Here is a 17,850-nt window from a genome sequence, read left to right as displayed (position 1 = left end):
AAGAGCAAGTATTTCCATAATTGGACTGATACTGTAAAAGCTCCCAGCATCTCTATAATAGCTAACTGCAGACAGCACTGATATGTGTGTATGTGTGTGTGTATGTGTGTGTGTGTGTGTGTGTGTGTGTGTGTGTGTGTGTGTGTGTGTGTGTGTGTGCGTGTGCGTGCATGTGTGTGTGCATGTGTGCGTGCATGTGTGTGTGTGCGTGAGCGTGACATGACCTATATATGTTCTATATATGGGAGCATACATTTCCAATAACCAATGTTTAACTTTTCTTAATTGGAAAGAAATCTGTAAATATTAAGCAAACGGCTAATTTGAACAAAACGTTACTGCTTTAGAAATACAAAAAAAAAGATTCTGTCTCACACAAATAAACTAGCCTGGCTCACACAGCTGTGTGTGTGCGCGCGACACAGCCTAGAAACAGTCTTTTGACCTTTGTGGGGAAATCGCTGATAATGAGGTGACTATTCTACATTTTCAAATGAACGAATTGTAGCCTTGTGCTACTGAAGCACACTGCGGTCAGTGAAGCCCAAGCTTCTGCACAGGAGTAACAAACATCTTGTTTTTAAATGTCTTTCCGAGTCAATCTTTGTACAACCGCATTTCCAGTGTAGCCAAGGGGGTTGAAATGTTACTCAACATACTCAAACCAGGAACTAAATGACTAGCCGTATGGCTATGCCATTTATCTAACATATCAATGTTAGATCAATGTCTTTCAAACAAAGCTAAAAAGAAATATACATTTTAAAAGGGTTACGCGTTTATTTTGCTATGGTTCTGAGGGAAGGTCATTTTCAGAGGCGCTTTTCCAGATATATACCTGTAAAATATATACCTGTAAAAAAAAAAGGCTTAGGCCTATATCGCCTGATAATATCGGTCGAGCAATATATCTGTCTAGCCCACCTAATGCACGTGCAAGCGTGCGCGTGTGTGTCCGTGCGCGCATGGGTCCGTGCGCGAGTGGGTTGTGAATCAGGATCGGAGAGATAGACTATCACGCTGTTACGACGCGGGTCTCCCTCATTGTGATTTAACACTGGGAGAAAGAGCTTGGCTTTGTCTATTAGTGGGGAAATAAAAGGGTGTAGAAGCACAATGTCTCCAGCCAGCCCGTGACCCTGCGCGGTGATGAAGTGCTGCCCTGCTCAATTAAGCTGCGCGGCTCTCTGATTTCTCCATACATACTAACCACCAAACACCACGGAGGAACACAGACCAGTGCTCGTAGATCATCACTCCAGGTTAAATAGAAAATATCACTGGCCAATAACTGCCCCCCCCCCCCCCCCCCCCCCCCCCCCTCAACTAAATAGATATGGGAGTTTCGCAGGAGGTACGGTGTCAGAAGGCTAAAACATTTATTTATGTTCCTGGGCCTGTTTTGCTTCTTTCTTTCTTTTTTTTTACAAAAGCACAAAAAGGAGGACATTCATCAAGAATAAGAAAAACATGCCCATATAACAGAACATGTGAAAAAGAACTTTGGGTCTTAAGACTTTTTTTCAATGAAGACAGTTTGTTGTTCTAAGTGTAGCGTCTGGTAGCCAGCTGTATGGGCGAGGCCGTGGCCTGTGGCCTGTGTGTAGTGCTGCACAGAGCTCTGACTAGCAACCCCCCCCACCATCAGATCAGATCAGAGAACCCTCCTGAAAAAGGCTCCAGGTCCTACCAGGCTGCTCTACATTCCTGCTGCTTTGATACTGGGGGGGCTCCCCCATGTCTGTCCATCATCATCCTCTACCCCACACCCCCTTCACCCACCACCCCTGTCCTCCCCCAGCTCAGAGGAATTCACCAGCTCTGGACAGTGTTCTGTTTTTTCAACACAGGCACACATCTTTGATAGCTTAATGGCTCCCCTCGCAAAAGGAGAACATGCATTGGCAGACAGGGAGCTTTTAAGTCCAATCCTCCATATTTAAGCCATTTAAGACGAGAGGATGAGGAATGGGCTGCTGTGCGTGGGTTTTATTGTCACATGACGCCACGGAGAAAACAGGACGGCATGTTCAGTTTGTGAATGAGGAACTCTCTCCCTCTCTCTCTCCCTCTCTCCCTCTCTCTCCCTCTCTCTCTCTTGTTCTGTGGAGTATTCAGGAGGTCTCTGTTAGCCTCGAAGACGAATCTTCTGCATGTTGCAGCTATGCAGCTACAAGGCCAAGCGCACAAGGATAGGGCAGCCTTGGGCATTGTCCGGTGCAGAGCGAAAACACTTCACACAATCAGTGTATGTCATAACCCTGCTGTGTGTGCACACGCCCGGACTCAAAGCAATTCCATCTCTCTATTCACCTCGGATTCTCATTCAACTCCGGCGGCTCTGCTCTTTGTCAGTGGTTTGCACCACCTTTCATTCTGACATCCTCACAACCGTCTGCCGTCTCCGCAGCAGCCCTCTGCGCCGCGCGAAGGTCTGTTCATCTTCCAGCGCTGAGGGCGCTGCTCCGGGAGTGGCCGCGCACACATCGATCTTTTCATCTGACGTTTGAGCCGTGAGGCGTCTTTAAGGAACCACACACGAGGGGATGAAAGTCGTTCCATCTGTGAAACTTCACAGCCGGGTGGAAGACATAAAAAACCCTACATGTTCTATCTGAAAGGTTCTTAATGTACAGTAATGATATATTGATTTGTTTAGTTTAGACTCTCCTCATACTGCAACTCTGCACAGCTCCCCCCCAAAGAAAATCACCTCAAACATATTTCTCCCGGCCCTCGTCTACCTCCTGTCCTTACTCTCACCTTTAGACTATATTACAGTAATAAAACTGTAGAGAGCGTGCTCATAACTGCCAACAGGGTCAAGGGAAGCAACCACTATGACAAATGTGGAATAGATTTAAATAAATAAGAAGAGTTCCACGTAGTGCTGAGTTTATAAAGGCGACGAGGGAAGAAGTCGGTCAAAGAGGTGTACTTTTGTGCTCAGTACAACGGTTTGGCCTTATATAACAAGTAAACAAGGGGATAAACCCCATTTAAAAGTGGAAACTAAATAAATGCAATAGGAGGGTTAGGGAGAGAGCACGGCTAGAGAGCTGACCTTCAGGGCGTGTTTCAGGGACAAGTGCATGATGCAGCTTTTACTGCACCCTACCCCAATACCCCACCCTCTCTCTCTCTCTCTCTCTCTCTCTCTCTCTCTCTCTCTCTCTCTCTCCCTCTCTCTGTCTGTAATGGCATGGCTTATGGCCGTGTTCAGCTATAGGACTCTTTATGACAGCTATGATTGGAGGCTGGGCCAGCAGCAGCAGCAGCAGTGTGGCTGAATATGCGGTGCGACAGGGCATGGTGACCCTGAACCAGCCCCCATGCTATTGGCCCAGCTGCGTAGCGTGGACACAGAGGCCGGTGGAGAGGCAAAGATTAAGGCAGGAGAGGTGTGAGCGTGGGTTAATCTCAGGTGTTGTGGGCAGTTTTTAATATAGATGGGCAGCAAGGATGTGATAGGGGATAATTGCTTTTGGGGTTGTCACAGATGGTGCCGGTTGATCTGTTAACCAGGGCCGGGCCAGAGCTGTGTCAAGGACAGTTTTACAGCTTGGCTTGCCTTATCTCGCCCCTCACACTGTCCTACTGCCACTGCAGGCCTACCACTGGATGTTTTCTCCATCTTATGCATTCATTTTCTTGTTTCATTATCATACCAATGCCATAGAAATAATGTGATGCCAAACTGGGTACATATATATCAATCAGAAGATGCCCTGTTGACGACAGTTCAATGTTCTGCATAAAAGAAAATTGGGGTGAGGGGTGCATAGCTGTTTCTGATTCTGAGTTTCTTAACGCCTCATCAAGTAGGTAATCAAGTTCTGCAGGGCGTTTTTTTTATCCTTTTGCCACATATTTAATTTCACACACTCATCCAAACCTTGTGTCCGAAAAATCTAATTATGTCCCTTATTCTTATTATAAGAATAATATTACTAAGCTGTGTGTACATATAACACAAAACAAAAGGCTCTGTTGGTTCTGATTTCATATTACACCATGTTGCTAACTTGCTACCAGGGCATGAGATTGACTTCTTCCGTCCACTGACCATAATGTGTGGTTGATTCCAAAAGCCAATTTAACGTTTTGACCAAATGTTAGAATATAAAAGAGCCTGCAAATGGTCTTGTGTGGCCTGGTATTATAGGCCTGATTCTCATGATGGAAGGAGCATCAACCAACAGAACAAGCAGTAGGTGTACAGCTTGAATATGGCAAAGATCATAATCACGATAATTTTGATCAAAATCGAGATCACGATTATTTAACACGATTACTTGACATTGGATCTAACAGTGGATTTCCACAATAGTTTTGTCTTGATTACTTTTGTTTTCATAATTGTTGTTGACAAAATCGTAATTGAAAATAAAATGTTATGAATCGGCCAACACAATAACAAAACTAAACTAAATAGAGGGGGGAATGTAAAAGCCCATATGCTTCCTATTACCACAGTATTGAAGGAATGTAGTAGTTGTTACAGTCGTAAATACTCTCTTACACTCATCAATATCACAGTACTCTAGCGTCGGCAGTATGCATACTCCGATTAGGAGTAAACTAAACTGAAACAATATAAAGAGATAGTTCTGACTGAGGCTCACTGATCTAGTCCACAGTGCACAGCACACAAAGTCGATTTCAGTGAGCCTCAGTCTCAGTGAGTACCAGACAGGAGCTAGTATGAGAAACAGCATGGATTGTGTTGAGAAAGGACTCTACTGATTGTAGGGCTGTCTTAAATACTTCGAAGCTTCGAAGCTTCGTTCGATGGCACAAGCTTCGAACATTTAAAAAAAAATCAAAGTTAAAAAAAAAATATATATATATATATATATATATATATTTTTTTTTTTTACTTCAGTGTGTGTGTGTGTGCATGGGGCCATTGGGTGTGGCCGGGGGACAAATACACTGGAGGAAAGTAACCCAGCTCAGCACTGCCCAAATTATATCATCACTATTGCCTGTTTGAAGGATATCATCCTCAAACACATATACACCACCTACACGCCTATTCTCAGTCCTTGCCCCACAATGGTGGAATGAACTACCCACCCCAGTTAGGACAGCCGAATCCCGTCCAATCTTTCGCCGTCGACTAAAGACGCACTTCTTCAACCATTATCTGAAATAAAATAAAATAAATCTAACCCTAACTAACCTTACTGTCATGCACTTGTCCTAATAAACTAACCTACACTGTAACACGCAACACTTTGATGAATATTGTTACTCAGCTGATAGAGTTGTATCCTTCCTGATGACCTGTCGTACAGAACTTATAAGACGCTTTGGATAAAAGCGTCAGCTAAATGACTAAATGTAAATGTGAATGTAAATGCCTTGTAGAATTCCACACATAAGAAAGAAAGATACTGGGATGAATAAACAAAATAGGAAATAAAATGTAGAAATGCATGCAATACATAAATAAATATGAATCTCCATATATGAAATAGAACATTTAGATAAGGTGCTACTGAGATGTTTTGGTGAGTTCTTTGTTTTTTTGTGGAAGTAGCCCTTCTTAAAAATGCATGAACATTCACTGATAATTGGTCTGTAGTGGAGTCTACAGGGTCTACATTGCCGGACCTTGTAGACTGACATAATTCTGTGCATAGTTTAGTCTACACAGGCCATATTTCAAATAATCAAAATCTTACTTCATTCATCTTAAACATTCTTGATTTGGGGGATTGGTAGTTCCCATGAAATCTGAAGTTGTTCAAACGACAACAGCGATCCACCTTGAATTAAATCACAGCCGTGTTGGCTGTGTCACAGTCACGAAAGGGGCTACTTAATTCATTAATCCAATCCACTTTATTTATAGAGCACATTTAAAAACAACAAAGTTTACCAAAGTGCTGTACAAGTCCCACAACATAAGATAAAAAAAAAAAAAAAAATTATATATATTTTTTTTTTTTTTTTTTATTCCAAGCTTCGAATTAAAATCGAAGCTCGGCCCCGAAGCTTCGATTGCCAAAAGAAATTCGAAGGTCAGCCCTAACTGATTGACATCATCATTGGTGAATAAGAAATAGGGCTAGGGGTCCAAAACTCTGAACTAACCCTTTAAGCTGTTTCCATGACCACTGTAATCACAGTACAGTTTATCATGATCACATTAACCCTTTCACTACCACACTACAGATGGTTAACTCGTCTGTATTGTCGCAGTGAAAGGGTTAACCATTTGGTAGTGTGGTAGTGAAAGGGTTAACATTATTACCTCCACCAGGTTATGTTTTCGCCCCCCATTGTCTGTTTGTTTGTGAACAAGATTATGTTAAAAGGTTATGGCTGGAATTGCATAAAATGTACATTCAGGGCCCCTATCAGAAGACACCTATTGATGCTGGTGATCCCATGACCTTTCCACTAGCGCCCCCATCAGACCAAACTTTTGTTTGAAAAATGTCCTGCCGTTTAAAAAGATCAAATCAATGATTAAATCAACATTTTCCCCCTGCTCCTACGCTGCTCACCAGGGACTTGCTGTGTGGCATCAAGGGGCCAACACCCTTACATCATCATTTAGATCAGTGATAGACCGAACCGTATGACCGCCAGATCCAACCAAATTCCGGATAAACGCATGGTAAACAGGAAGTGATGTGTGGACGTTTGTTCTAGTTCTAGAGGCCTCATTTTGGCCTCATGGTTGCGTTTCTCACAAAACTATTAAAAAAAACTATAAAAACAGCTTGATCACATGTTCCTTTGTTATCAGACTGTATTATTTAGATAGTTGATAAGCTGCATGATAAAGGCATCTCTCACGAGAACGAGAATGAGAACCAGCAGAATGATGGAGGCCTTAGCTTGCCTCTCATAAGAACCATTCCAAGCGGCCACCCTGTCAGAACACGCCACAGATTAGGTGTCTCGGTCCGGAGACAGAGAGAGCTGTCACTGCAGGATGCCCGGAGGCCTGCTGGAACAGACAGAGAGCACTGGGAGCTATTACACACACGCACGCACGCACGCACGCACGCAAAATTAGAAACTTTTTTAAATTTACATTTTTTTTATCATTCTTTCCAAAAGAAAAGAGGCCTAGAAGCGTGGCTAACGCTAATGGCACGCATACCAGAGGCTAACTGCCTAAGAAAACAGGCACAGAGGCACTGAAAGAGGATTTCACCCATCTAATGAACACACTAGCAAGAACACTGCGATCGTCAGCTGCTGGACTACTAGAGGCTCCCAGAAGCAGTCAAAAGAGGATCGGTAATGCAGCCTTTATCAACTATGCCCCAAAACTATGGAACAAACTACCCCAAAACATCAGGGAAGCCAACTCGCTAGACATCTTTAAAAGACAGCTTAAAACCTATCTCTTTGCTCAGGCATTTCACTGATAGATATCTGCTACCACCTAGTGGCAAGAGGAAACATCAGGGATATCCTGACACAACTTGTATTTATTCTTACCCTGCCTACTCTTTTACACTGCCTATCAAATTCATGTGTCGGTTATTGCACTTTTTACTTCTTACTGATGACTATTTTTAAACTGAATCATTTTAAACTATTCTTATTATTTGCTATGCTCGCTCATGCCTGTTTTTTTTTTTTTTTTTTTTTTTATGTCCATCGGTTAGTGCTGTAGCATTGTAGTAGAACCAGGTTAACTGTGTCCTGGCTGTAGTAGTAGAACCAGGTTAACTGTGTCCTGGCTGTAGAACCAGGTTAACTGTGTCCTGGCTGTAGCATTGTAGAACCAGGTTAACTGTGTCCTGGCTGTAGTAGCACTTTTTAATTACTGAATAGAGAGCCTATTAGGATGCTAGATCCTAATGTGAACCAGGTTAACTGTGTCCTGGCTGTAGCATTGTAGAACCAGGTTAACTGTGTCCTGGCTGTAGTAGAACCAGGTTAACTGTGTCCTGGCTGTTGTAGAACCAGGTTAACTGTGTCCTGGCTGTAGTAGAACCAGGTTAACTGTGTCCTGGCTGTTAGTAGAAACACTATGCTTATGGCAGATCAATCAGCATGGATTGTCTGTAAACTTTAATACATGGCAGTTTGGTTTGTTAGAACAGACTGTAATCTTATGCTTATGGCAGATCAATCAGCATGGATTGTCTGTAAACTTTAATACATGGCAGTTTGGTTTGTTAGAACAGACTGTAATCTTCACTTGCTTATGGCAGATCAATCAGCATGGATTGTCTGTAAACTTTCACTTGCTTATGGCAGATCAATCAGCATGGATTGTCTGTAAACTTTATGCATTGTTGTCAATTGCCATATCTTGCTATGCTCGCTCATGCCTGTATTTTTTATGTCCGTTCTATTTTATAATTTTTATTTTATTTTATTTTCTTTTTATTTTACTATTTTTAAACTGAATAATTTTAAACTATTTTTACTATTTGTGTTACTGAAAACTGTAAGCGGAGAGCCTATTGGGATGCTAGATCCTAATGTGAAACACTGTGATTCTACCTGTCTATCTTTTTATGCTAGCTTATGCCTGTATTTTTTACTGTTGTGAAGCACTTTGAACTGCAACCTCTGTATGAAAAGTGCTATACAAATAAAGTTATTATTATTACTAGACTAGACAAATATCAAGATGTATCCATCAGTGGACCAATTGCATGCTTTTGCAGAGGACAAGAAGCCTTCCGTCGACTCCTTCAGACATCAAGCACCCCCACAGCCCAAATGGAATGATAAAAAATATATATATATTATACTTTTTTTTATTTTTTTTATTTTTTAAGTCGACTAATAGTCGACTAACGGCAAATTTTGGCCAATCATAGTCGACTATCCAAATCCTTAGTCGGGGACAGCCCTAACATACATACATACATACATACATACATACATACATACATACATACATACATACATACATACACATACATACTTTTTAACTTTGTTATATACATACGTACATACATACATACATACATACATACATACATACATACATACATACATACATACATACATACATACATACATACATACATACATACATACATACACACATACTTTATTTGGTTCCACAAATTATATTACATAAACAGGGAATCAAATGTCAAATCAAATATCGGGCCAAGCAGCACTGAACACTTAACACGTTGAGTGCCGTTCACGAGAATTCTCGTTTCTGGGCCCCAACCGTTCAGTGCCATAAACGAAGATTCTCGTTTCTGGGTCGTTTTTCATTTTCTTCGATTTTAATACCCTATTCCATCCAGGGAGCCTGGTGTTATCATAGGGAATGAGTCTGAGATCGCAAAAGTCCAATACCGCCACCTGGTAGGATGCGGCTGGTATTGCACATCCTTTGAAACATTGAGTCTTTGGCTGTGCGTCGATTATATAGGTCCGGGCAGACTTTTCCCAGTCGGGCATGACGAGCGGTTATAACACATGGATTTATAAGAATCAAACACTCCCGATTCATGTTCTTTGGTGGATTATGTTGCCGACACGATCGACATCAATACTTGGAATGGCGATCAGATAATTGGAATATTCTTTTTGGGGTACATCCTAGTTAAGGTAAGGGCTATATGGTATCAATCTTGCGTTGATCCAATAATTCCTTCATTGCGATCGGAGCGTATGTGTGTAATGTACTGTGTAACGTATTCCGTTGGTGACGATCAAAGCATAAAAAAACGACCCCCCCCCCCCCCCCCCCCCCTTTCATGCATTCATGATGAAACATAATACCTATAATCTAGATTTGATTTGAGAATAGTAGCTAGTCCAGGCAAGAAACGACAAAGTTTTTAGTGAATTGCACATATTGCTGCATAGCGTCGTTTTCTGGGATTAGACAGGATTATTCTAAAACTATAGTCATATTCACCACGGTATAAAATGGGAACGTATGGATGGATTTATTTTTTATTTTTTGCATCTTGACCGGAAGAAACCCAGTATCAAATTACTATAGTACTGTATCCATAGCTATAATATAGAATATAGTTATAGCTCTACAAACAAGGTGACGGACTACATTGGTTTAATGGGTGGCATGAGCATAGCCGTTTCCCGGAAGAGGCGTGGCACAGAATGTGTTAAGGGTACACATAGCACCTCCTTCTCCATGTGGCTAAGCTGCCAATACACACACACACACACACACACACACACACACACACACACACACACACACACACACACACACACACACACACACACACACACACACACACACACACACACACACACACACACACACACACACACACACACACACACACACACACACACACACACACACACACACACACACACACACACACACACACACACACACACACACACACACACACACACACATACAGTACAGGACCCGTCTGCATGTGAGTGGTCCATATCTTAGCCACAGAGCATAGCATGGCTGAAAGACCTCTCTCCCTCTCTACCTCTCTCCCTCTCCCCCCCCTCTCTCTCTCTCTCTCCCTCTCTCCCCCCCTCTCTCTCTCCCTCTCTCTCCCTCCCTCTCTCTCTCCCCCTCTCTCTCTCTCCCTCTCTCTCCCCCTCTCTCTCCCCCCTCTCTCTCTATCTATCTCCCTCTCTCTCTCTCTCCCTCTCTCCCCCCCCCCTCTCTCTCCCTCTCTCTCTCTCTCTCTCTCTTTCTCTCTCCCCCCCTTCTCTCTCTCTCTCTCCCTCTCTCTCTCTCCTCAGAGGGAACACTGGGAGGGACGCCACTGACAGGTTGAGTTAAATATTTATGCTGACAAGGAAAAGACAAGAATGTTATCTCCACCAAAGGCACGCTTCCATATCACCACATGCTCTGACTCAACCACTTACATGAAACATACGCTGGACTCTGCCTCTCTGTTCCCAAAGCCTCCTCCTCCTCCCCCTCCTCCTCCTCCTCCTCCACCTCCTCCTCCTCCTCCTCCTCCTCCTCCTCCTCCTCCTCCTGCTCCTCACGGAGCTAGTTACATCTGGAGGGGGGGGAAAGGTATGTGCAGCACTGTGAAGATTGAGTGTCCAGATAAGACGGTCCCTGATGCACGGAGCTCTCACTGAGCGCTGTGTATATAAGTATCATCTACCTCTCACGAGACTGACTGACTGGGATGTTCTCCACTGGAAGGACTGTAAACAGTGTGTCAAGGTAGTAAAACCACAATAGTGAGAAGATAGATGAGTGGAAATACACACAGCCTGCCTCCCTTAATCTCTGTATATTAAAAATATTGTACTAATGACACATGCACACACATGCGCGCGCACACACGCACAGACACGCGCACGTGCACACATGCACAGACACGCACACACACATACATGCACACATACTGTACACGCACACAGTACACACACATACACGCACAAACAAAGAAAGAGAGAGAGAGAGAGAGAGAGAGAGAGAGAGAGAGAGAGAGAGAAAGAGAGCGAGAGAGAGAGAGAGAGAGAGAGAGAGAGAGAGAGAGAGAGAGAGAGAGAGATCTGACTCTCTATCCAATTGACTCTCCTGTTCCTAAAACACAGATGGGCTGGTGTTGTTACAGTGTGCCGGCCCCCGAGTGTGTGTGTGTGTGTGTGTGTGTGTGTGTGTGTGTGTGTGTGTGTGTGTGTGTGTGTGTGTGTGTGTGTGTGTGTGTGTGTGTGTGTGTGTGTGTGTGTGTGTGTGTGTGTGTGTGTGTGTGTGTGTGTGTGTGTGTGTGTGTGTGTGTGTGTGTGTGTGTGTGTGTGTGTGTGTGTGTGTGTGTGTGTGTGTGTGTGTGTGTGTGTGTGTGTGTGTGTGTGTGTGTGTGTGTGTGTGTGTGTGTGTGTGTGTGTGTGTGTGTGTGTGTGTGTGTGTGTGTGTGTGTGTGTGTGTGTGTGTGTGTGTGTGTGTGTGTGTGTGTGTGTGTGTGTGTGTGTGTGTGTGTGTGTGTGTGTGTGTGTGTGTGTGTGTGTGTGTGTGTGTGTGTGTGTGTGTGTGTGTGTGTGTGTGTGTGTGTGTGTGTGTGTGTGTGTGTGTGTGTGTGTGTGTGTGTGTGTGTGTGTGTGTGTGTGTGTGTGTGTGTGTGTGTGTGTGTGTGTGTGTGTGTGTGTGTGTGTGTGTGTGTGTGTGTGTGTGTGTGTGTGTGTGTGTGTGTGTGTGTGTGTGTGTGTGTGTGTGTGTGTGTGTGTGTGTGTGTGTGTGTGTGTGTGTGTGTGTGTGTGTGTGTGTGTGTGTGTGTGTGTGTGTGTGTGTGTGTGTGTGTGTGTGTGTGTGTGTGTGTGTGTGTGTGTGTGTGTGTGTGTGTGTGTGTGTGTGTGTGTGTGTGTGTGTGTGTGTGTGTGTGTGTGTGTGTGTGTGTGTGTGTGTGTGTGTGTGTGTGTGTGTGTGTGTGTGTGTGTGTGTGTGTGTGTGTGTGTGTGTGTGTGTGTGTGTGTGTGTGTGTGTGTGTGTGTGTGTGTGTGTGTGTGTGTGTGTGTGTGTGTGTGTGTGTGTGTGTGTGTGTGTGTGTGTGTGTGTGTGTGTGTGTGTGTGTGTGTGTGTGTGTGTGTGTGTGTGTGTGTGTGTGTGTGTGTGTGTGTGAAGCAGTGCTGTACACAGATGCCACCTCTCTCGTGATCCACATCCCATTAAAGGAGGGCGGACGGGCGGCTACTCCAATCAACAGATCACCTTTTCAAGCAGGCCTTTGTTCTGCGACCCCCCGGCAGCTGGCAGCAATTAGCCGTCAGGAGAGAACCCAGGCAGCAGTCCGGCCGGCCGGCGTGCCAGTCAGTCCATTACGGTGCCTGGCTGGGATCAGCATGTGAGTGGAATCCCATGCACTGCCGGGCTGGAGGCTGTAAATTAGATCTGCCACAGAGAGGTTGAGGAATCTCTGTACCTCGGACCCGCTGATCCGAACCTCAACACCTTTTTTCGGGGGCCGTTCACACCCACCACCGGTTATCACTGGTGTTCTGACGGACCTAACCGTATGCCGGGCCGGGTATCGGTATGTAACGTGGTTCGGCAAGTTGATACAGATGTTTGACACGCACACAGCTGGTTTCTGCTTTGTCAAGTTGGCACCCGGAGAGGTGATGAGTCGAGTGTACCCAGTGGATCTCCAAGTTTCCCCTTGAAAAGTCTTGTTGCTGACAGCAATAATAAATTGCAATCTGAGTCCAATCAATGATGGACCAGCTTGAACTCTTTAAGTCCTTAAGAACGGGAGGCCGCGGAAAAAATCAATTTGCAATTTACATCAGGCTGGCGAGTGTTGAAAACAGCTAAGGAAGAGACAGCTCCAAGGACCAGAGTATAATTACATCCAAGCCGGCGTACACCGGTGGGGCCCTAACATTACAAACAGATCTGGGTGTGATAATCGATGGTCCTGAGCACGGCTCCCCGGTATCTACAGGCCTGCCATTCATATGCACACTGGCCACTCAATACACTGACAGGTATCAACCAGGGGAAGTGATTTGTGTCGCATCAACGGACAGCGAGTGTCTGACGACGGCTTCTCAGCGACTTGTCTTCCCAGCGACTTGTCTTCCCAGGAAACTGCGGCCGCCTGGCCAACACACAATGGAGTCACTGGAAGAGGATACCATGGGGCGGGGGTGAAGGAGCAACTGAGTCAGGGATGGTCTCTCTCAGTGCCAGAGGCTACTGCCATGTTGTGTGTAGCAGCTGATGGACTCACATGTGCTGAAATCAGATCTGTGGAGGTGCTGACTAAGCACTGGAGTGGGAGGCTTTGTCTATTTCATTCCCCACCATACAGGCATTCTCTCTCTCTCTCTCTCTCTCTCTCTCTCTCTCTCTCTCTCTCTCTCTCTCTCTCTCACACACACACGCACACACACACACACACACACACAAAGGGCATCTAAAGAGAGTCTTCACAAACTCACGCCAACAACGCAGTTAAGAGATGGAGCCAAAAGTCATAATGAAAATCAGAAAGCGGGAGGGAGGCGAATGAATAGTCACGGTTTCAACCGTATTTTGTTTTCTGGCGGAGACAGAGAGGAGGCAGAAAAAGGAGCAGGCTGGAAGGGTTAAACGTTGGCGAAAGCGGGGAGGGGACAAAAGGCCCATTGTAAGGGGGCAGAAGTGTCCCCGGAAAGGAGGGGAGAGAAAAGAAAGCCACCACTGGCTGGTCCCTCGGCCCTATTGTAAGTGGAGGGGAGTGCAGCCAGGCATGACAGATGTCCCTGGCCATTGTTCCCTCATCAGCCTCCTCCTCGGCCTCCTGCTCCAGGATCTGGAATTCCGCAAGAGACTGCCTCTCCGTCGCTCCGTGAGACACATCCCACACGCCTCGTCTCTCGCGCGCACACACCGCACTCCGCCGCCGCCACCCTGGCTGCGCGCAGTGGGTGTGAACGGGAGACATGCAGGACGGGAGGGGGAGGGACGCTTCTCAGGAGGGGCTCTTAGTGGGATGCCAGAAGTTATCCCAGATAGACAGTGCTTTTCCCACCAGCCTGTCATTTATGCCAGCGCACACGCAGAGCCATGTGCATGCAAGCGCATACACACACACTCATTAGTGGAGACGGGAGGCAAAGTCTCCCCACTGACAGCTGAAGGAAGGGGCTATGCATTAGCTATGCATTAGCGCCGGACGATACATCAAATTTATATTGATACTTCAATATGAGAGATAATAACGCAACATACACATCTCAACGGATGTAATTAGGGTATCTTTCTTTTATATTTCTTTTAGTAATACATACAATCGTTGAATTGGGTAGTGTGAATGAGAAGCGTCAGACAGACAGGCCTCCCGGCTGAAATACTATGAGGACATTAGCAGGAAGTCCAATAGAAGATCAAATCTAGCACTGTACAGCTGCTGCTTTCAGGTGTACCGTTCTAATGCTGATGTCACACTGAAAGCTATAGAGTTCTACAATTCTATGATATAATTCATAGAAAAACATTCTAAAAACATAGACCTGAAAGGGTTATTGAAGAATTAACAAAAGTAATAAATAAATAAACAAATACTCTGTCAAAACAATCAAAATATATGTTGTCCAAAACAATTGCATGCACACAAATGATATTTTGTCCATCCCTGCTATGCATGCGCACAAATGGAATCCAGCAAGATATTAAATAACTCCATGAGCCCATACACAGAAATTGACATTCAAATTCCAAATCAATTAAAAGGAAATCAACGTAATTCACACTCAATCGAATTCCTCGCTAAACAAACCCTCGCGTTATTTTAGCCTTGGGGTTGTGCAGCCGAAGCAATTACAGGAGTGTTGAGTGAAGTTACAGGTTCATAGCCTTTTTGCAACAGAATCAAAGTTGAGCTAAGCTGTGTTTTGCATTCCTCATTCAGCCCGCCAGCCCGCCATGTGGCGAACCTACCGAGCACGGCCTGTCAGCCTGTCACTCACAGCACCAGTGTGTCAGTGGGGAAGAGAGCACAACAATGGCCTTGTCTGGTTAATGGGTGAGAGAACTACCAGACAATCCTTCATGTCTATGCCCTACTACCACACTGTCTACTCTCACTCTGTTCAACTCACTCCTTTCTGTCTCAACTGCATTCTACTCACGCTCACTCACTCCAATCAGCTACCCCACACCCATTTCATTCAACATTCAAAACACACACACACACACACACACACACACACACACACACACACACACACACACACACACACACACACCACCACCGCCGCCACCACCACCACCACCACCACCACCACCACCACTACACCACTATACACAGTCACATTGCAATGCATAATGCCCTTACACGCTGTAATGCTTGCTGTAATTGCAGGAGAGGGAGGGAGAGAGAGAGAGCTTTTAATTGCAGGAGAGAGAGGGGGGAGAGAGAGAGAGAGAGCTTTTAATGGCAGGAGAGAGAGAGCTTTTAATTGCAGGAGAGAGAGAGAGGGGGAGAGAGAGAGAGCTTTTAATTGCAAGAAAGAGAGAGCTTTTAATTGCAAGAGAGAGAGAGAGAGAGAGAGAGAGAGAGAGAGAGAGAGAGAGAGAGAGAGAGAGAGAGAGAGAGAGAGAGAGAGAGAGAGAGAGAGAGAGATCCAATCGGGATTGAGAAAGGCTGTTGAATGCAATGAATGTTTACCACAGGGATCAATGGTTGGCTGTTTAATCATTTGGTGAATTAAAACAGTGCTGAGACGCAGCTTCTGTTCTGTAACACCCAGGAGGACTGTCCGCCGCGCTGTCCAACGCCCTGTCACTCTGACCGCAAACACTGCATCAGCACAAAACCAAGTGTGCCAATGACGGACACCTCAGGGTCACCCGGGAGGACGGGCAACTTGTGCAACTTTGACACGTTTGCAAAAACTCTTTCTCGTTCCAAGAGAAAACCTTGACCAGATTGTTACCTAAAATCTCATATCTAAATTATTTAATATCCTATGGAATTCATGAGGAAAAATGTTTCATTGCATTCATCGAATTAATAGTAGAGCGCTAAACAATTTTTCCGAGCGTACCCCCAAGTGATTGATTGATTGATTGAAAACTTTATTAACAGATTGCAGAATGGGTACAATACAGTACAATACTAACAACTGCTAAGGGGATGCAGACCAGAAAAAGACTTTCGTCTTGTTTACATAAAGGTCCTCCATTTTCAATTCATCAAGACATGTATGACATACAAGACATACAAATATACGGTACTGTGTAAGAAAAAGAGATCAAAAAAAATATATACATCCGAAGGGGAAGAAACTGTACATTGGCGGCGGTGGGTGGGGGGGGGGTTTACATTTACCGGGCCAGTTTCTAATTGCAGCCACCTGTAGGTGCTCTTTGAGGGCAGTTTTGAAAGAGGGTAGGGATTCACATTCCTTTACGGCTGTGGGTAGGGCATTCCACATTGTTGTGGCATAATTGCGAAAACACCAATCTGTTGGTGTCAGTAGTTTTGTTTCGGCTCAACTGGTGTGTGTGGTGTCCAGCCCTTGAACTACCTCTATGAAAAACCTCTATCTCTTTCCACTTGGGTAATCACTTGCTCAGTTGCGTTGTCCACTAACAGACTTGGCTCCAGAGGAGCGCAGCACTGATATCGAAGACAGCAGCCTATTGACCTATTCCTCCCCCATGTCCGTCAGCTCAATATGTCAATAGAACAGCAACATTCAGTGTCCAGTGTACATGTTCGTTATCCGTCTCGTGTTCAGAACTATGACGGGTGGCACCGCAGTTACAAACCTCAGGATCACCTCAAGGTAAAGGGTCACCTCCGCCCACGCGGAGGACTGTTTACCCCACCTAACCTCAGTAAGCCGGCAGGGCCTTCGAACCTGGCGCCTGTCTACTGAACCTGCTGAAAGAGCCCGGGCCACCAGACCCCTGGGTAAAGTCAAATGAATGCATGTAAACGTTTAGCCCCCTGCGCACCGTGCCACGATCCCCTGCACAGGCTTAGGTGACCCCAGTCAACATCAGTCAGATGGGACACAATAGGAAGAGGCGCAAGGGGGGGGGGGGTGCCTAGCGAGGTCAACCACACTTTTAATAAGCAAGGACCCCGGATGGCATTGTGGGAGCAGATCGGCCCGGTCCCCTGACCGTGGGTAAGCCGGGCACTCCAGCCCCCCTCGACCGCAAGCGGCAATTACGAGGAGCCCTCAGTGCATGAGCTTTAGAGATGAGTGGATAATCTACTTGGCCGGATTTAAGACTAATCTGCCATTTCTGCTCTCCAAATCAAATCACAATGGGATACATATAGAGCTATGCAGTGATATAATGATTCTAAAGCATGGCCAGAAGGATGGGGGATTCAGGGATATTTGTAAGGATTTGGCAGGAGCACGATAAAAAAAGACAACAGGATAAAATGCTTATTTTGGGAGGCGACTTTCGAAAAGCCCAAATGGTGACCTCCT

This window comes from Notolepis coatsorum, assembly GCF_963971535.1.
Source record: "Notolepis coatsorum genome assembly, chromosome: 17".
NCBI classification, from domain to species: Eukaryota; Metazoa; Chordata; class Actinopteri; order Aulopiformes; family Paralepididae; genus Notolepis; species Notolepis coatsorum.
The sequence above is the reverse complement of the archived record's forward strand: the minus strand, read 5'-3'. Positions refer to the sequence as shown.